The following is a 21,836-nucleotide window of genomic DNA, read 5'->3' as shown; positions in this document are numbered from 1 at the left end:
TATACTAAAATAAGCAACATGTGGGAGAGGGATCATTGCAAATATTTATTTTTCTGCCCTACAGTTTATGCTGCATTCACAATAATCTTTTCATGAACGTAAATATATGTTAAAATGCTATTGCAATGTTACAATGTCACAATTTAATTTAGTAGACACTTTCATCCAACGAGATACACACATCTGAGAGTTAATACATTTAAATAATAATTAATTTAGTTTAATAATAATAATAGTTTGATAATTTAATAACAAGTTAATAATTAAACGTTTAATTATTATTAAATAATTAAATTATTGGCTGTTCACAACTTGTTTTTCCACATAGCAGGGTAAAGCGGGCCGGGACCTTTCCGAGTCCGTCGAAGCATCGGGTAACCATCAACATGGTAAGTGATGCCCAGTAAGATCCTCCGTTTAACAAGCTGCTCCCAGTCCAGATCCACTTTAGCGTCGACTGGCTGTTCAGCTACACTACACCACGGACAGAAACATGCGCCGTCATGATTCAAGTTTTTCTTTTCACGTATTTGACCACCCGGTGTCACAGGCTTTCCAGAACCGCTTCTCCGCTCATTACCTTTGCTACTCCATGTCCATGCTGGCGGGTCCAAACGACCGCTCGGATGTGGAGAAAGGAGGGGAAATAATAATGCCACCCTCTGCTCTTGACCAACTCAGCAGGCTTAACATCACATATCCAGTGTTGTTCAAGTTAACCAACAAGAACTCGGGCAGGACGACACATAGTGGTGTTCTGGAGTTTGTCGCAGGTGACGGAATTTGCTACCTTCCACACTGGATGATACAGAATCTATGTCTAGAAGGGTGGTTTAGTCCAAGTAGAAAGGGTCCACCTTATGGTCGCCACATACTCCAAATTTCAACCACAGAGCCAGCAGACGTCATCGCTATCAACTACAATGAAAAGATCTATGAACTGCGAGTAATCGAGACCAAGCCAGATAAAGCAGTATCAATCCTTGAGTGTGATATGAATATGGATTTGATGCTCCATTGGGCTACAAAGAACCTGAAAGAAGGCCTCAGCACCAAGAAGAACCCACAGAGGAAGAAGGAGACCCAAGCAGTTATGCTGACGTGGATATGGGATTCAGAGCTTTCACTGGCTCTGGTAATCACTTGGATGGCAAGAGGAAAGGCATTGAGCCTAGCCCTGCCCCGATTGACCCAAGTGACATTAAAAGAGGGCTCCCCAACTATGAGGTCAACGTTAGCCGGATCACCTTCATCAGAAGCTCAAGGCCTCTGCCCAGGAAAATGAGAGATGATGATGACGCCATGAGCAGATTCATCGCCTTGTCTGGTGCGGGACAGTCATTATGCAAGAAGGGGAGAAACCCATATTTGAATGACCTTTCCTGCATTGGAATGAATCCAATTGGTGCATTTGGTTTATTATACATTATCTTAAGGTTGACGTGTGGCAGTACAATGATAAAGCCCTGTGATGGCCTGGCGGCCTGTCCAGGGTGTCTCCCCGCCTGCCACCCAATGACTGCTGGGATAGGCTCCAGCATCCCCGCGACCCAGACAGCAGGATAAGCGGTTTGGATAATGGATGGGTTATTATTAAATAATAAACAATTAAATAATTTTATATGATATCATACATTTATTATATAAAATATTTATTATATAAAATATTATATTATATTTTATATCTATTATATAAAATAATTTTATATAATAAATGATATCATACAACAGTAATGCTGTAAAATCTATGCCCAGGCTAATATGTTGCTTCGGAAGTTCTCTATGTGCTCTGTTAATGTCAAGTGTTCATTGTTTAGAGCTTATGTAACACCTCTGTATACAGCTCATCTCTGGTCTTCTTACAGGAAGAGAAGTATGCAGAGGCTCACAGTAGCTTACAATGATGCTATGAGGCTGTTGCTTCATGTCCCCAGATGGCATAGCGCCAGTCAGTTGTTTGTGTCCTCAGATGTGCCTACATGTGATGTACTTTTAAGGCAGCTAATGTATAATTGTATGCGTCGCCTGGATGTGTTGGAGAACAGCGTCATAGAAGCTCTAACCAGCCCTACGAAAAGCTGCTATCGGCTCACATCCAGACTTCAAAAGCACCAGTGAGGCAGCCTGTATCTGTTATGAACTGACTGTGTTGTACATTGCTGTGTGTGGATGTCTCACATGTTGTGTGTCTGTGTGTGTGTGTGTGTGTGTGTGCGCGCGTGCGCATGCTCGTGGAGTGTAGGGGTGTCATGTAGGCCTAAATGTGTATTGGTTTTTTTTTTTTTTTTTTTTAAATTGTATTTTTTTATTTTATTGTATGTTGCTTGTATGCTATGGACCAGCTGTGTGTCCGAAATAAAGATTATTATTATTATTATTATTATTATTATTATTATATAAATATAATTAAACAAGTTAAATGATAAATAATTAAATATTTAATCAAATAATTAAATGTCAATTTAATTATTTAGTTTAATAATAATGGTAATGATGATAATAATAATTTCATCTAGTTAATGCAACATACAATATTAAATTTTAATGATTTGAGGTAACAACTGCCCATGGGATTTCATTAAACGTGGAGCTGAAAATACACATTTCCTAATATGGTTCTCATAAATAGGCTACAGGGTTGGTTTTGCATGTATATGTCTGCAGTTAATTGTAGGAGGGCCGCAATTTGGCAAAAACTGCTCCACAGTATTTGGTTGACAAATAGCCTCATTTAGTCAACCAACTCCACCGGGAAATGGTTGACTTAAAATATGCTTTATTAGGGATGGACATATGCAAGGTGTCTTTGGAAATGTTTTCCTCAACCATAGAAGAGTCAACCTTAATAACCACCACCACTTTAAGGCGTCTCTGTCAATTAAATTGACCTAATTTGGCACTGCTTCAGACAAATCTTTTGTTTGATGCATCACGTTGAATGCAGTTAAATTTCTTATATCTGCAGTAAACACCCCACCCAAAAAATAAAAAAGAAAGAAAAAGAAAAGAAAGGAAAGGAAAGGAAAGGGCAACACAGTTGGCAAACAGTGCCACTGCTAGTTGCTCATTCTGCTATGCATCTCATTGCAATCTCCACTCAGAAGACTAGAAGATGCAATATATTTACCTGGCTATGGGTGGCACTATCAACTTATCAACGTCAACTGCCTGGCAACTGTTTCACTACTCACCTCTTACCTCTGCCCTCAGGCAAAAGACTACATTTTAGCTTCTTGCATCCAATAAATATACTGTGAGGGACCTTTTTTTATTTTGACAGGGCCTGTCCTCTTTTGGAGCAGTGCCATATTTATTATTTGTGAGTTAGAATATAATCATTAGTTATGACTTAGTAAAATGGTATGAGCAAACATTTTCTGAATATTGATATACATTTGTTTGATTTCTTACTGTAAGCTGCAACCAAATTTCTGCAGTGTAGACCACTTTCTGCAGGATCGGCCATACATTTGTCATTACACATGATATTTTGTGGATATAATTTACACCCTCGACAATCTTTTTGAAGCGCGGGGGGGGGGGGTAGTAATTTAACTGGGGAGAATTGCTTCCCAGGAGAGGAGAGTATGGATGGTGTGGTGGTTGGTATATATGAATTAGGCTATGATATTGGTCTACACATTTAACTGAATCCCGAGTAACAGAGGTCCCCTGGATGGTGGTGGGTTTACAGCCGATCTGCTCCACTGAACACATGGTCTGTTGTCGCCCAACATTGTCCGTTGTGGAGAACAACCTGAACCGGACAGATGTGGAAGAGAGCACGGTTATGCATGTGTAAAGTTCTGCACATACGTACAGATTTTGGTATTTTATATTAAATATACACTACATGGCCAAAAGTGTGTGGACACCCGTTCTAATTAGTGGGTTCGGTAATTTCAGCCACATCCATTTCTAACAGGTGCATAAAATCCAGCATCTGTATGCTGTAGCCAATCTCCATAGACAAACACTGGCAGAAGAATGGGTCATACTGAAGAGCTTGGTGACTCCCATCCTTCCAACAAGTCATTTGATCAAATTCCAGCTCAGCCGTGACGCGGCAGGCAACGCAAGACCACTGAATAGGAATACTTAGTGCTGAAGTGCATACCATGTAAAAATCGTCTGTCCTTGGTTGCAACACTCACGACCAAGTCCCAAACTCCCTCTGGAAGCAATGTCAGCACAATAACTATTCACCTGTAGCTTCATGAAATGGGTCTCCATGGCCAAGCAGCCACAAACAAGTCTAATTTAATCTTGTGCAATGCCAAGCATTGGCTGGCGTGATGTAAAGCATACCGCCATTGGACTCAGGAAATATGGAAAAGTGTTCTCTAGAGTGATGAAGCACACTTCACTATCTGGCAGTCTGACAGACCAATCTTGATTTTCGATGCCAGGAGAACGCTACCTACCTGAATGCATGATGCCAACTATAAAGTTTTGTGGAGGAGGAATAATGACCCGGGGCTGTTCTTCATAGTTTGGGCTGGGCCCCTTAGTTCAAGGGAAGGGACATTTTAATTCTACAGCATACAATGACATTCCAGAGAATTGTGGGCTTCCAACTTTGTGGCAACAGTTTGGGGAAGGCCCTTTCCTGTTTCAGCAATGCAGCTGTGCACCAAGCGAGGTCCATGAAGACATGCCGTTGGTGTGGAAGAACTGGACTGGTCAGCACAGAGCCCTGACCTCAACCCCATCCAACACCTTTGGGATCAACTGGGACATCGAACGTGAGCCAGGCCTTCTCCCCAACATCAGTGCCTAACCTCACTAATGCTATTGTGGCTGAATCCCTGCAGCCATGTTCCAAAATCTACTGGAAAACCTTCCCCGAAGAATGGAGGTTGTTTTAGCAGCAAAGGAGGGGACCAATTCCATATTAATGCCCTTGGCTTTGGAATGAGATGTTCAACAAGCACATATGGGTGTGATGCTTGGTTGTCCACATACATTTGGCCATGTAGAAAGTTTGTGTGTGTGTGTGTGTGTGTGTGTGTGTGTGTGTGTGTTTACCATATGGTAAATACATACACACACAGGGAGTTGTGTGTAAATACACAACTGTTGATTTTTCCTGTATCTGTATTGATATTCCGCTCATTAGTTGAGCACTTATAACAACACCATTGACGGTTTCGGGAAAAAAAAAACGCTAACGTTTGCATGTGTTTAGCATGCATTTAATTTATTTGACTGTGTTCCTTAGAAGAGTAAAAATCAACAAATCATGCACAAACAAATGTATTACCTGTGACTTGAGGCAGTTTTGAATGAAAAAGTTTCTTTCTTGAGCAAATATTTTAAAAAACATGTTCATAAAACATCCATGTCTTATAAATACCATGACATTATGAACTCAAACCATGAAAATGCCATTTATATTTGAAATAATGTCTATTTCTCAAAAGAAGTTTCATTTTTTTATGCAAATAGAGTTGTTTTCTCACTCAGTATAGTGAAATGCTCAAAACAAATTGCTGCCCTTGGGCAACAGAGAGTTGCCCTGAAACATGGTGCTACACCATCAATGGGCCAAATTATTAGGAAAATAAACGCATTTATAAAAGAAAACAAATGGAGAGATATGGGAAACATATGCACCAGAAAGCTGATAAGATCTTAAATAGGAGGCTTGTATTTACTGTGAAATTTTACCCAGAAAAAAAAAGGGAGGATGATTTATTCTAGACAACATAATAACCTGCATTACACAAGTCCTTATCACTGGTGTAGTGAAATGGAAAAAACAACACTTATTTGTGTATAGTTTGTTTCCACTTGTCGTGTTACTTGCACAGGTTATTGTATCATGGGCTTTATGTAAGCACATCATAACACGGCAACAGTAAGAGCCATCAGGGCCACAGTGATTTTGGTGTCTCTGAGGTAGACTGTTGAGTTGCAGCTGTATTAGACAGCTAATTCACCTGTCACAGAGACTTCTGCTTAGCTTTTACGCCATTTCAAACATCCGTCCAAATTAACCGACGGAAATTTTTGATTTGCTTTACCTTCATCCATTACAGGATAAGACTGTACACTTCATCACTTCTCTTTGCTTTGTTTGGTCTCCCCTCCATTCCTCTCTCCTTCATCTCTCAAACCTGAGAGAGGAAGGAAAGAGGAGACTGGAAAAGTACGTGTGTGTGTGAGAGAGAGAGAGAGAGAGAGAGAGAGAGAGAGAGAGAGAGAGAGAGAGAGAGAGAGAGAGAGAGAGAGAGAGAGAGAGAGAGAGAGAGAGAGAGAGAGAGAGTCAACTGTTGGAGAGTCATTTGCCATGTTGGTAGATAGTCCATTAGACGGAACATTAGTGCCTCAGGATGCAGAAATGAACCTACCCTCCAGTTCTCCGGAAATAATCACTGGCACCGTGTCTTACTTTGAACCTCTAGTCTAGACGTTACAAATCGAGACAACATTGTTGGGCAGCTCAGGTCCTCCACCTGTTGCTTGGATCCTCTCCCTAAACCACTTTTTTTAAACTGTTTTAATTGCTTAGCACCTGAGGTATCAGAAATTGTTAACTGCTCTCTTTAGTCATGTTGATTTCCTGCTGCACTTAAAGCAGCTATCATTATACCACTTCTGAAGAAGAGCAACCTTGATGCGACATCAAAGAAGGTTGAATCGGTTCATCTGGATACAAAGTTCATTGATGTCAATACACGTTGTATCCAGATGAACCGATTCAACCTTCTTTGATTTTCTCACCTGGGTTATTGAGCATGCATCAACACTTATTTGCAGCCATAGACCCATCTCCCATTTACCATTCCTCACCAAAATACTTGAAAAAAACAAAACAAAACAAAAACAATGTATCCTCAGTTTGATAACTATTTAACTTCAACCAACCTTCTAGCCGTTTATCAGTTTTTGACCTCACCATAGCACAGAAACAGCACTTATCAAAGTTGTGACCGGTCTGCATATGATCGCAGATTCCAATCCGTTCTTGTCGTCCTGGATCTCAGTGCCACCTTCGACACTGTTGTGTTGACCATGAGATGTTACTAGAAAGACTAGGAAAATGGGTCGGCCCATGTGGCCTGGTGCTGAACTGGTTTAGCGGGAGAGGCAGTTATTTTTGTCCTTTGGAGACTTTGCCTCAGACAAAGTGGGTATTATGTGTGGGGTACCCAAATTTCAATTCTTGGACCATTACTATTTTATCTCTATATGCTCCCACTCTCACATGTTATACAGAAACACAAAATAAATTGCAATAATTATTTTTTCTCCTTTCTTTTTTTCCCCCTTTTTTTTCTCCCCAAATGCATCTGGCCAATTCCCCAGCTTTTCCAAGGCGTCCCGATCTCTGCTCCACCCCCTCTTGCCGATACGGGGGGGGGGCTGCAGATTACCAAATGCTTCCTCAATACATGTGGAGTCGCTAGCCGCTTCTTTTCACCTGACAGTGAGGAGTTTCGCCAGCGGGACGATCACGCTATTCCCCCCCATTTCCCCCTCCCCCCTCAACAGGCGCCCCGACCGACCGACCGACCAGAGGAGGCGCTAGTGCAGCAACCAGGACACATACCCACATCTGCATTCCCACCTACAGACAAGGGCAATTGTGTCTGTAGGGATGCCCAACCAAGCCAGAGGTAACACGGGGATTCGAACCACCGATCCCCATATTAGTAGGCAACTTAATAGACCGCCACGCCACCCGGACACCCCAAATTACCGTAATCGTGCAGATGATTCACAACTGTACAGATCCCTATCTCCTGATGACCTAGGTCCCAAACATGCCCTAACTCAGTGTATTGGCCATATTGATCTCGGGATGCCAGAGAGCGTTTTACAGTTGAACAAAGACAAGACAGATACTCATTTATAGTGCAAAGACTCAGAGACAGAGAATTAATTGCAGCTCATCTCAGTTCTCTGTCGCTGGAGTGCAAAAGCGACCCTAGAAATCTGGGTGTAATCATAGACGGCGATCTAAATTTTAGGTATGTAAGTCTTTATTTCAATCATAGAAAACAAGCAACCGTTACATGTTTGAAAAAAGGAGCAGGAGAATGTTTCTACTTATAATACCCTGCCCCCTCTGATGCTCAATCTACACAATCTCGTTAATAAACTTTTGTTTTTGTTTTTGTTTTTGTTTTTTTACACATCAGAGTGTGCCTTACTCGTATACCTCGTCAATGAGTAAAAAAAAAAACCCAAAAAACAAAACAAAACAATAAGAATAGAACCATATCCATCATCTCACAAGAGCAGCCTTCTACCACCTTGAAAACATTTCAAAAAGAAGGAGCTTTCGGCGTCCGGTAGCGGTCTATTCCATTGCCTACCAACACAGGGATCGCCGGTTCGAATCTCCGTGTTACTTCCGGCTTGGTCGGGCGTCCCTACAGAAACAATTGGCCGTGTCTGTGGGTGGGAAGCCGGATGTGGGTATGTGTCCTGGTTGCTGCACTAGCGCCTCCTCTGGTCGGTCGGAGCGCCTGTTCGGGGGGGAGGGGGAACTGGGGGAATAGCCTGATCCTCCCACGCGGTACATTCCCCTAACGAAACTCCTCACTGTCAGGTGAAAAGAAGCGGCTGGCGACTCCACATGTATCGGAGGAGACATGTGATAGTCTTCAGCCCTCCCTGGATTGGAAGAGGGGGTGGAGCAGAGACCGAGACAGCTCAGAAGAGTGGGTTATTGGCCAAGTACAATTGGATAGAAAAACGGGGGTGGGGGGGCCAACCCCCCCCCCCAAAAAAAACAAAAACTAAGGAGTTTTCTATCAACATCAGACTCATGATTAATCCGTAAAGCAAGTTGTCTACATGGTGATGGTGGTTGCGTGGCTCGGGTCCTGGGCTGTTCCGGTGGCGTCTGGACACTGCTGGACATCCTCCTCATCATATTCTTCATGTATTTTATAATTCCATTATAATAATGTTTTCCTCTTTTAATGTTGTATTCAGTAAACTGTGTAAACAACATCCATTGCACGTTGTCCGCCATGGGAGAGAGATCCCTCCTCTGTTGCTCTCCCTGAGGCTTCGTCCTATTTTTCCTCCCTGTTTAAGTTTTTTTTTTTTTTTTAGGGAATTGTTCCTTATCCATTGTGAGGGTCTAAGGACAGGATGTTATGCTGCTGTAAAGCCCCCTGAAGCATTTTTTTATTATTGTTATTTGTGATATTGGTCTCTACAAATAGAGTTGACTTGACTTGGGTGGACAACTATAATGGACCGTTCACCGGCCTCCCAAAGTCAGTTGTGCAGCAACTGCAGTTAATTGAAAGTGCGGCTACACGTGTTCTCACCGGACCTAAGAAGCATGAACACATTACATCTGTTCTTACATCTCTGCGTTGGCTCCCCGTCAAAACTAGAGTTGGTTTTGAAACCGTGTTGCTTGTACACTGAGCTCCACATGGCCTTGTGCCGCCGCTGTATATAAAATACATGTTAATATGATACAAACTAGCAACAACTCCCAGGTTCAAAGGCAGTGGTCTTTCACCCATCCCTCGTACTAACTCTAGTTCAGAAATACATGGAAATGTCAATAAAATAAAAAAATAAAAAATAGACTGTGAACTTAGGTGTCTAATGTAAAATAGCATGAACGCTTTGTAACCGTGAATTAACATCCTGTTATTCTACAGTATTTTCCTGGCGCCCTGGCTGCCGAAACACCCATCCATCCATTATCCCAACCGCTTATCCTGCTCTCAGGGTTTCTGGAGCCTATCCCAGCAGCCACTGGGCTGCAGGCGGGGCGACACCCTGGACAGGCCGCCAGGCCATCATACAGGGCCCACACACACACACACACACACACACACACACACACACACACACACACACACACACACACACACACACACACGCATACCTAGGGGCAATTCGGTACGGCCGATTCACCTGACCTGCCGGAACACCCGCAGGAAACCCACGCAGACACAGGGAGAACATACAAACTCCACACAGAGGACAACCCCCAAGGTTGGACTACCCCGGGGCTCAAACCCACAACCTTCTTGCTGTGAGGCGGCCAAGCTAACCACTGCGCCATCGTTTTCACAGCTGCAGGGGATGTCTTTTGTATTTAGGCCCCAAATAGGTGGAACGCCCTGCCTGAGGACCTGCGAGAGGCCCCCCACACTGAGCACTTTTAAAAGCAGGTTAAAATTCTTACTTTTCACAACAGCCTACGGCTAGGTTTTTGGTGTGTATGAGCGTGTTGTGTATATTTTGATATTTGTAAATTCTGCTCCGATTCCTCTATAACGTGTCTTTCATGGATATATACCAAGTCCAGTCGCACTTGATTCAACTTCTTTGGATTCCTCTATAACCGCACTAACACCTAGTGATGTGCACGCTTATTTTCTACATTTGCACTTCTATGATTGTGTTTCCATTGTATTTGTCACTTAAGGTTTTATCGAGCAGTTGTTTTTTTATATTTCATTTCTGTGTGTGTCAGTGCGACACCTCTAGTGGCGCGTGGCATGTGTCTTCCATCAGCAGGCTCAGTGACTTTTCAATTTCCATGTATTTGATACCAGCCCAAGACAGCGCTGTAGACGGAGGATACAGTGTGTTGCTCCGGCGTTGTGTGTTTGTTACTGTTTTATTATTAGTCTTCTCTTCGGTGACTTCATCCATCCATCCATTATCCGAACCGCTTATCCTGCTCTCAGGGTCGCGGGGATGCTGGAGCCTATCCCAGCAGTCACTGGGCGGCAGGCAGGGAGACACCCTGGACAGGCCGCCAGGCCTTCGTTCACTGTATAGGTGTAATGTGTTTGTGCCAAGTTATGGCAACACCTGCTCTACTTTTGACTTTGAAACAATTGACAGATCATAAGCTGAAGCGTCTTCCTCCATATTAGACCAGACAGTCGCAGTAAACTAACAGGGTACTGATGGCTTTGCAAATTCAAGATAATTCAAGTAAACTGTAGCATGTGGTGAAGATCTGATTGAGTTCATAAGATATAACAAAGGCAAGAAGATTGATGTTGCTGTTGGGATATTTAAAGACGGTGTAATTGGAACCAGAGCATGGAAAGAATTAAATTCATCCCACATATTAACAAGTTTGCAATTCACACACACACAAATCTACGTACATACATAAATACATACATGCATACACACACATACACATATACATACATACATGCACACACACACACACACACACACACACATATGTGTGTGCAGTGAAACTGTTTATATGCAGGGATAACCACTGCCAAGCAATGCAGTGTCGTGTATGTCATTTTTATTTTGGAATTGAGCAGGGAGAAATTCAGAGTTTCCCCACCAAGGGGCTCCCTTGTCAAATACTAATATGAGTATTAAAACGAGTATTATCCTATGGAAGATTGTAGAACACTGTCTTATGTTTTCTGGAAAAACCTTAAAATTGGGTGGGAAATCTTTGTTTTTAAGGTTTACTTTACAAAGAATTTATTTATATACACTACCGTTCAAAAGTTTGGGATCACCCAAACAATTTTGTGTTTTCCATGAAAAGTCACACTTATTCACCACCATATGCTGTGAAATGAATAGAAAATAGAGTCAAGACATTGACAAGGTTAGAAATAATGATTTTTATTTGAAATAAGATTTTTTTTACATCAAACTTTGCTTTCGTTAAAGAATCCTCCATTTGCAGCAATTACAGCATTGCAGACCTTTGGCATTCTAGCTGTTAATTTGTTGAGGTAATCTGGAGAAATTGCACCCCACGCTTCCAGAAGCAGCTCCCACAAGTTGGATTGGTTGGATGGGCACTTCTTTGAGCAGATTGAGTTTCTGGAGCATCACATTTGTGGGGTCAATTAAACGCTCAAAATGGCCAGAAAAAGAGAACTTTCATCTGAAACTCGACAGTCTATTCTTGTTCTTAGAAATGAAGGCTATTCCATGCGAGAAATTGCTAAGAAATTGAAGATTTCCTACACCGGTGTGTACTACTCCCTTCAGAGGACAGCACAAACAGGCTCTAACCAGAGTAGAAAAAGAAGTGGGAGGCCGCGTTGCACAACTGAGCAAGAAGATAAGTACATTAGAGTCTCTAGTTTGAGAAACAGACGCCTCACAGGTCCCCAACTGGCATCTTCATTAAATAGTACCTGTTAGAGCCTGTACCTGTTAGAGCATGTAAACTACATGATACATGTAGTTTACATGATACATAATGTGTGTGTGTGTGTGTGTGTGTGTGTGTGTGTGTATACAGTGCTGCTTGAAAGTATGTGAACCCCTTGAGCAGTTTAGATTTTTCTGTTGTTTTACCATGATTTTCTTATTCTATCATCACCAGTTTTTATGTATGAAATGTCAGATATATGTTTATCAGTTGCATGTACTTGTTTAGTGGGACTTGTTTAAGTAGCCCAAAAACTACATGAAACACGGAATTAGTGTATGTGCAAAAGTAAGTGAACCCCCAGCTGCATTGGTTAAGTCAAGCAGGTAACAGACTCGGGTGAAACACATTTGGGTGCTTAATCAATCATTTAAGCAGACCAATGAAATGACACATCCTTGGGAAAGGGTTTGGCCTGCACGAATTAAAAGAGAGAGGAAACCAACCAAACCACTGTGGTCCCATACAAATCAACAATGCCGAGAGCAAAGGAGATATCCGAGGACATGAAGAAGAGGGTAGTGACAGCCCATCAGTCTGGGGAGGGATATAAGACCATCTCCAAAAGATTCCAGCTCCATCCATCCACTGTAAGACATATAATTTATAAATGGACGGCCTTCAACATGACAGCAACTCTGCCTAGAAGTGGACGCCCATCAAAACTATCACCCAGAAGCACCAGAAAAATAATAAATCAGGTAAAGGCCAACCCACACATCACCTCTAGAGAGTTGCAGACCTCTCTGGTAGCACCTGGGACAAATGTGCATGCGTCTACAATCAGACGGAAATTGAATAGCCATGACATTCATGGGAGGGTTGCTAGAAGGAAGCCTCTGCTCTCAAAAAAGAACAAAGCTGCCCGTTTCAACTTTGCCAGAGAGCACTTGGACAAACCAGAGGCCTTCTGGAAGTCCATTCTCTGGACAGACGAGTCCAAAATAGAATTATCTGGTCACAATCAAAACCAACATGTTTGGAGAAAAGCCAACACTGCATATGAAGAAAAGAACCTCCTCCCAACAGTGAAGCGTGGTGGTGCAAATGTGAAGGTCTGGGGCTGCTTTTCTGCTTCTGGACCTGGACGACTCCATATTATCCAAGGAACCATGAATTCTCCAGTATATCAACAAATTCTTGACCAGAATCTCCTGCCATCAGTCAGGGAGTTGAAGCTGGGACGAAAATTGATTATGCAACAAGACAATTAACCAAAGCATTCCAGCAAAACTACAAAGGAATGGCTTCAGAGAAAGAGGATTCGTACTCTGGATTGGCCCAGTCAAAGTCCGGATCTTAATCCAATTGAAATGTTGTGGCGAGACCTCAAGAAGTTGGTACATACCAGATGTCCCTCCAACCTCTCTCAACTGGCGGCGTTCTGCAAGGAGAAGTGGGCAAAAATCCCCATAAGCAGATGCGAGAGACTGGTTAGTGGTTACAGAAGACGTTTGGTTGAAGTAATGGCCTCAAAAGGAGGAGCCACAAGCTACTAATACAAGGGTTCACATACTTTTGCACATGTTACATTTTCAGTTTTTATGAAATAAACCACCTTCGTTGAATTAAATAATGAAAATATATCTCTTTTGTGTGTGTGTCCATTATTTGGAAGGTGTGCTTTACAAATTGGGATTTGGATGTATGTGTAATAAGCTTATTTTAATGTTTTTTACAAAAACAGTGACCATGTCTGGAGGGTTCACAAACTTTCAAGCAGCACTGTATATATATATGCTTTTGGCATGAAACAGGCTTGTACTGTCTCATAATGAATTTACTTGAATCACTGAATTTTATATACATTATTATTATTATAATAATCATCATCATTATCATCATCACTACGCTTTTCTAGACACTATATATATATGTGTGTGTGTGTGTGTGTGTGTGTGTGTGTGTATGTAATGATGATCAATCAATCAACTTGCATTTTTTCATAGTGCTTTTCTAGCGGCAACAGCCACTCAAAGCACACTCTCCCAAGACAGACAACGTGCAATGGATGCTGATGTTACACAACTGATGATGATTATTATAATAATAATTATTAAGAAGCAGTTTGGAAAATGGATGGATGGATGGATGTATGACTGCCTCTGTTACCTTTAGTCCTAAATGGCTCAAACAGCAGGCATTTTATTTCTGTGCCACATTGTGCATCGCATTGGATGTTTTTGGTTGCCTTGGCACTCCGGGATTTGACTGGAGTGGAAAAGCAACATTTCAATGCTGTTAAAAAGACCTCTAAAACAACTTCAGAGTTGAACAGACATTAACTGGAAAATAAATCATTAGACCAGTAAATCATTTTTCTTCCAACCGTGGTGGTATCACACACTGGCCACAGGCATAGACAGTGATCACTACAACATCACATATTAACAATTATCAACACAACTGGCACTTGGGACAGTCCAAGTGGCCTACACTGTACATATGGCGTTATCCGGCACGTGATATCAAACGCCAGTGTAAAGCAAACTTACCCGGATAATGCACAGGAGCATTCAGCTGCATACTTCAGTGGGCTCGGACCTGAATGGACAAACAGCACAACACAGTAGAGGAAATAGTTGGCTTTGCATGGGATCCACGTCCACCACTGACCTTTCCTGATTGAGTGTAATAGCATACAGAGCAAATGCAAAAAGGTCACTGGTAGAGACAGCTTTAATATTATAATTGGCTTTTTTTCCCCCCAGAGAGACAGCTATGTTGAAAGGAGCTACCTACTTGCTACAGAAGAAAAAAAAATCCATAACACATTCAGTCCATAACGACGACAACCTCTGTCATATGCATGTAAGATGGGTAACCTGGTTAACCATGGAGACTCAATGCTTGATGGGGGAATGAGCTATTGCAGCAGAGGGGATCCTTTTTTTTCTGTTTTATCCTTTTTGGGCTTTTTTTTGTACAATCCCATTCTGAGGTGTTGATTCCAGTTTCTTTGCCAAGGCCGCCCTTTACCCGATGTGATGCTAGTCAATGGAGACCAGGGACAGGGTTGTGCAAAGGAGGGCTGCCGTGCCCCTGGTTGAAAAATAATGGCTGTTTTGTCACAATATCTGCACACTTTTCTTCTGCTCCTGGCTTTGGACCGTTGACAATTAAAAAGTTGAGTAAAAGAAGCCCAGCCGTCCTCTCTGACAAGACGGCCAGGATGAACACGTTGGTGCGGAAGTGTAATGTGAGTTGGACTCGTTGAGGACATCCACAGGAGAAACCACACATCGACTAAACGCCAGATTATTACGCTCGGTCATAATCTGTTAATGGCGACACAGCAACCGATGCTTTCACTGCCTCAACCTCGGGGCACTGGCTGGTATGTGAGGAGTGTGTAATCATTACTTTTTTATTAGCTAATGAACTGGAAAAAAGAAAAAAACCTAAGAAAGTGCCCGCAGTGTTTAAAGGGTCCTGGTCATGGCTATGGCAGCAAAGGCTGAAATGAAACAAACCAAACTTTAAAGTCAACCCCTCCAGTACTCCCTCTGTGCCCCCCACTGAAATAGTAACACGAGCGAGGATAGCCGTTATATAAGCAGTGTTTTTGCACTGAGGCTGAATTGTTAAAGGCCCAGTCTGCAGGGCAATGGTGTTAAAACACAGCTACCCCAGCACAGGTACTGCCTACATCATTATTCACTGGACAGAAGACATGTTCCATTCCAAAGTTTGACTAAAAGGACAAACCATAACCGTTCTGAGGATGGACAGGCTTTAAGGGTTTGGACTGTAAACACTAATGAATGAATGAATGAATGAATGAATGAAAGTAAACTTTATGGCTCCATAATTGTGAAACACAAGGGGAGTCCGGGTAGTGTAGCGGTCTAGTCGGTTGCCTACCAACACGAGGATCGCCAGTTTGAATCCCCGTGTTACGTCCGGCTTGGTCGGGCGTCCCAACAGAAACAATTGGCTTTGTCTGCGGATGGGAAGCAGGATGTGGGTGTGTATCCTGGTCGCTGTACTAGCCCCACCTCTAGTCAGTCGGGGCACCTGTCCACGGGGGAGGGGGAACTGGGGGGAATAGCGTGATCCTCCCACGTGCTACGTCCCCCTGGCGAAACTCGTCACGGTCAGGTGAAAAGAAGCATCTGGTGACTCCACATGTATCGGAGGAGACGTGTGGTAGTCTGCAGTCCTCCCTGGATTGGCAGAGGGGGTGGAGCAGCGACCAGGATGGCTCGGAGGAATGGGGTAATTGGCCAAGTACAATTGGGGAGAAAAAGGGGAAAACAAAATAAAACCTATTCAAACACACACACACAAACATTTACATATGAATTCCCATTGCACTGTACCATACAATGTATTAAACATGCATGAAACAGCAATGAAATAATAATAATAACTCAAAGGACTATTTGTTGTGGGCGATGCAAATACAATGCATTGTAATTCATTGTAATTCATTTACACATCCAAAAATAGCGGCGCGGTGGACACAGCGCCTACTGCGGCTCCCTGTTCAGTGTTTAAGTTTATTTACAGGTGTAGGTCATGCACTCTTCTACAGCCGTCAGGAACTTTTAACCCTCAGAACGGATTACTCACTTCTCATCACGGACAATTCCCCCATCGATATTATCCGCTCACCGGTCTCGCAGTGGAAACACTGCCCCCGTCGGCAACCTAAACAGAAGAGGGGTAAACGTGGTGGGCTACATGCTAAGCTAAGTAGCGTTCCCTTCAAAGTTTCCCTCCCCAGCATCTTTATGGCTAATGTCCGGTCATTAGCTAACAAAACGGACGAGATAAGACTCAGGCTGTCCTCTCAGAAAAGGCTGCAGAACTGCTGTCTGCTGATGTTTACGGAGACTTGGCTCAACAGCAACATAACCGGGGGTCAATTGTCTGCGGCTAATCTCGCAAACTACTGGACCTTCCATCCATCCATTATCCAAACCGCTTATCCTGCTGTCAGGGTCGCGGGGATGCTGGAGCCTATCCCAGCAGTCATTGGGCGGCAGGCCTATTAGCCTAAAACTATGTGTGCACAGTTATGTCTGTATGATGAAGAACCTCTCGTGGTTGCGGTGATTCAAAACCTTCAAAAAAATGTCGAGCTAGCGGGCCGCACAGCCTTCCGTGCCGACAGGACAGCGGACTCCGGCAAGATCCACGGAGGAGGTTTGAGTATTTATGTCAATAACTCTCGGTGCAACAATATAAAGATCGTCAAAAGGCATTGCTCTGCTGATCTCGAGCTCCTTATGATTCAGTGCAGGCCTTTTTACCTGCCCAGGGAGCTAACGGCCATTACCATCGCCGCTGTATACATCCCCCTACATGCTAATGCTAAGGTAGCACTTAAGCAGCTACAATGTGCCATCAGCAGACAACAGACCAAACACCCGGACAATGCCTTTATCATAGGTGGTGACTTTAATCAGGCTAACCTCAGGGCTGTATTGCCCAAATTCCATCAGCATGCCTCCTGCCCCACTAGGGGACAAAACACCCTGGACCATCTCTATACAAACATTAAGGACTCATACAAAGCTACCCCCTGTCCCCACCTGGGGCACTCTGACCACCTCTGCCTGTTCCTGGTCCCAGCCTACAAACCCTTAATAAAACGGGTCAAGCCAGCAGTAAAGACTGTCTGGCCAGAAGGAGCAGTCTCTGAACTCCAGGACTGTTTTGACAACACAGACTGGAGTATTTTTGCACATTCAGCTACCCATGGCTCCCCTATAGACGTTAATGAACAGACATCTGCCATACTAGCCTACATTAACTTTTGCACTGAGAGTGTCACAACAAAAAAATCAATCTGCGCCTTTCCAAACCAGAAACCCTGGATGACCAGTGAGGTCCGGCAGCTGCTGAACGTCCGGGATGCAGCGTTCAAGTCAGGTAACTGCGAGGCCTACAGCGCAGCCAGATCCAACCTTAAAAGGGGCATCAGAACAGCCAAACATAAATATTCCCTACGAATAGAGGACCACTTTCACAATAACTCCGATCCCCGGCGAATGTGGCAAGGCATTCAGTCTATCACAGACTACAGAAGCTCCAATAGCGGTCCCACTGTCCATGATGCCTCCCTGCCAGACAAACTAAGGCATTTCTATGCCCGCTTCGACAAGGACCATACTGACCCAGCCACAAAAATCCCCAGCCACACAGAAAACCAGGTGCTCACTCTATCAATCGCAGAGGTCAGAGAATCATGGCGCAGAGTGAACACACGGAAGGCTGCCGGACTAGACGGCATACCGGGTCGGGTCCTCCGGGAATGTTCCGACCAGCTGGCTGAGGTCTTCACAACTATATTTAACCTCTCATTGTCCAAATCCATAGTCCCGGCATGCTTTAAGACCACCTCTATCATTCCTGTCCCCAAGAAACCAACATCCACATGTCTAAATGACTACCGACCCATAGCACTCACCCCCATTGCCATGAAGTGCTTTGAGAGACTGGTTCTGGCTCACATCAAAAACATTATCCCCCCCACATTTGACCAACATCAGTTCACCTACTGTTCCAAAAGGTCTACTGAGGATGCCATTGCCACTGCCCTGCACTTTGCTCTGACCCACCTTGAACTTAACAACACATACATGTAGATGCTGTTTGTAGATTATAGCTCTGCCTTCAACACTATCATCCCTGCCAAACTAACCACCAAACTCCTCTCCCTTTGCCTCAACCCCTCCCTCTGTAACTGGACCCTGGACTTCCTGACCAATAGACCTCAGTCTGTTAGGTTAGGTGACCACACCTCCTCCACCCTGACCCTCAGCGCAGATGCCCCTCAAGGCTGTGTTCTGAGCCCCCTCCTTTTCTCCCTCTTTACCCACGACTGCCTGCCAACCCACCCTTCAAATATTATACTTAAGTTTGAAGATGACACCACCGTCTTTGGCCGTATCACCAACAATGACGAGATGGCCTACAGGGACGAGATTCAGCACCTCACATCATGGTGTACTACCAACAATCTTGTCCTCAATGTGCAGAAGACGAAGGAGCTGATTGCGGACTTCAGGAGGTCTAGAAGCTGCAGCCACTCCCATATACACATCAATGGGGTGGAAGTGGAGTGTGTTTCCAGCTCTAAATTCCTTGGAGTCCACATCAGCGAGGAATTTTCCTGGACATTAAACACCCAGGCCCTTGTGAAAAAGGCCCAACAATGCCTGCATTTCCTGAGGATGCTGAGGAGCACCCGTATAGCCCCCAAAATTCTCACCAACTTCTACCACTGCACCATAGAGAACATCATGACCAGCAGCATCTCAGTGTAGTACGGCAACTGCACCTCAGTAGACCAGAAAGCTCTGCAGCGGATCGTCAAGGCGGCCCAGCATATCACCGGTACGCAGCTCCCAGCCATAAAATACGTTTATCACAAACGCTGCTTTCGAAGGGGTCTGAGCATCAGCAGAGATCCCACCCACCCCAACCATGGATGTTCTCCCCCCTGCACTCTGGGAGGTGCTACAGGAGCCTCAGAGCCCGCACTACCAGGCTCAAAAACAGCTTCTTTCCACAAGCTGTTGCCCACCTGAACCTGACTACCCACTAAATGTCTGTGGATATTTTTAAATATTTTGTACTCTTGCTCTTTTTTAACTTATTTTTGGCTTTTTGTCTTCATGTGTGTATATCTTATACTGTGTTTGCTGTGTTTGTCTGTGTCTGTCTTGCACTGTTTGGTGAAGCCACAGCCCTCATTTCATTTTTAACATGTGCCTGCACATTGTTTTTAATGACAATAAATTGAATTGAATTGAAATGAATTGAATTAAACAGGGTGACATAATTTGGAAATGTCACGTGACAAAGATGTGTGCTTTGACATATAAAAAGGTTATGGATATGGGATGTAAACATGGTTATTTATTAATCGCTTGTAACAGCAGCAGTCACAACTAAGGGATTTGACAAATATGTGATGTGTATAACTATGAAGCCTTTTTGTTTCTTGGTTCCAATAACTGAGATTCAAACTGCACTGTCATGCAGCATCCAGAGGAAAAATGGCATCATGACAGCATATGAGTCTGTCTTCAGATAACTATCTCTGCCAGGCAGCCAGGTAGCCTGGAGGGGGGTATGTTTTTGTTCACGTGTGTGTGCGTGTGTGTGTATGTGTGTGTGGGTGTGTGGGTGTGTGTGTGTGGGGGGGGGGGTCGATTGTCCGCGGCTAATCTCGCAAACTACTGGACCTTCCATCCATCCATTATTTTAACCGCTTATCCTGGTGTCAGGGTCGCGGGGATGCTGGAGCCTATCCCAGCAGTCATTGGGCAGCAGGCCTATCAGCCTAAAACTATGTGTGCACAGTTATGTCTGTATGATGAAGAACCTCTCGTGGTTGCGGTGATTCAAAACCTTCGAAAAAATGTTTGTTATCGTTATCACCGCTCGCTCTCTTCATTCACTCCCTAGCTCGCTCGACCAGCGCTGCTTTCCATCGCTGCCCAATCTGAGTCAACCGTGCACATACGCGACTCCCATCCACGGTTGAGTCAGATCTGGCAGTGAAAGTGTCAAAACCAAAACATCATGTTTCCAGGTATGAGTCTCGAAAGTAAATAAGAAGTCGATCGTATTTCGCAAGCCAGCAAAGCATTCACTGCTGATGTCAGCACAGGAGAACGGGAGGAATACTGGGTGAGCCAAAAATAATTCACCTTATTCACCTCGCCATCACGCAGAAGTGCAATAGTCTCCAGTGTTAAAACTCTGCTATAAAGATGCGATTTCAAGAGTAGGATCAATCACAATCAGTCACAGCAAAAATCATCTCAGTAGTTACAATAAAGCATTTCCCATGGCTGAGCTATGTTTTCTTACCGTTGCTTTATCAATGAAAGTCAATCAGCAGGACAGCCATTCAAATTCATTCATTTTATATCAGGAAAACTGCAACGGTTACACACATTTGATGTGTTTTAATAAAGGCTCTAAAATTATGATAATCTCTCACTGTCATTTCATGTCAGCCTTGGTCGCATTCATGCAAGTGTCCACCTGGGAGGCTGCACATCCACAGAATGACAGGCAAAACATTTTTATTAGGTAGATTTTTTTTTTTATCTTGAGTGCTGCACATTAACAACTTTTCTTTTCTTTTTTTCTCCGTATTTCCCAGTTATTCGCTTGGGCGCTGCGCAAATGTCCAATAATGGCAGGAAAAACACCCGCTGTTCTGTCTGTATGTGCGTGTATTTCTCTCCAATTTTATTTTTTTATTTATTTGTGTAGCCCAATATCACAAATTACAAATTTGCCTCAGTGGGCTTAACAGCAACACAACATCCTGTCCTTAGACCCTCTCATCGGATAAGGAACAACTCCCTAAACAAAAAAAAAACAAACAAAAAAAAGCAGCGTTGGTCGAGCGAGCTAGGGAGTGAATGAAGAGGGCGAGTGGCGATAACGAGACCAAACATTCTCTCGATTGGTGAAAAAAGGGTTGTTTGTCACCAAATTTGAACGCAGTAGAAGGGGCGATACACATGCCTGGTTGAGATCTGCTTTCTACTGAGTGCACTCCTCTAGTTTATTGATGACTGATAGATGTGACAAAAGCACTGCAACAATATCCCATGCAATGTGCTCGGTTTCGGTGCAGCAGTCTGAAGACAAGACATAGACATAATGAAATTATTGCAATTTTGCCTCAAGAGGGGTGTGGAGTTTAGCCTTTACAACG

At 43.6% G+C, this 21,836-nt stretch overlaps 1 pseudogene; it reads left to right on the top strand.

Annotated features, from left to right (window-relative positions):
- The first annotated feature begins 493 nt into the window (after window positions 1-493).
- Window positions 494-21,836, top strand: part of LOC130119774 (ubiquitin recognition factor in ER-associated degradation protein 1-like) — a 32,067-nt pseudogene continuing 10,724 nt past the window's right edge.

This window comes from Lampris incognitus, chromosome 10 (assembly GCF_029633865.1).
Source record: "Lampris incognitus isolate fLamInc1 chromosome 10, fLamInc1.hap2, whole genome shotgun sequence".
Classification (NCBI taxonomy): domain Eukaryota; kingdom Metazoa; phylum Chordata; class Actinopteri; order Lampriformes; family Lampridae; genus Lampris; species Lampris incognitus.
This window is presented reverse-complemented; position numbering and strand designations above follow the sequence as displayed.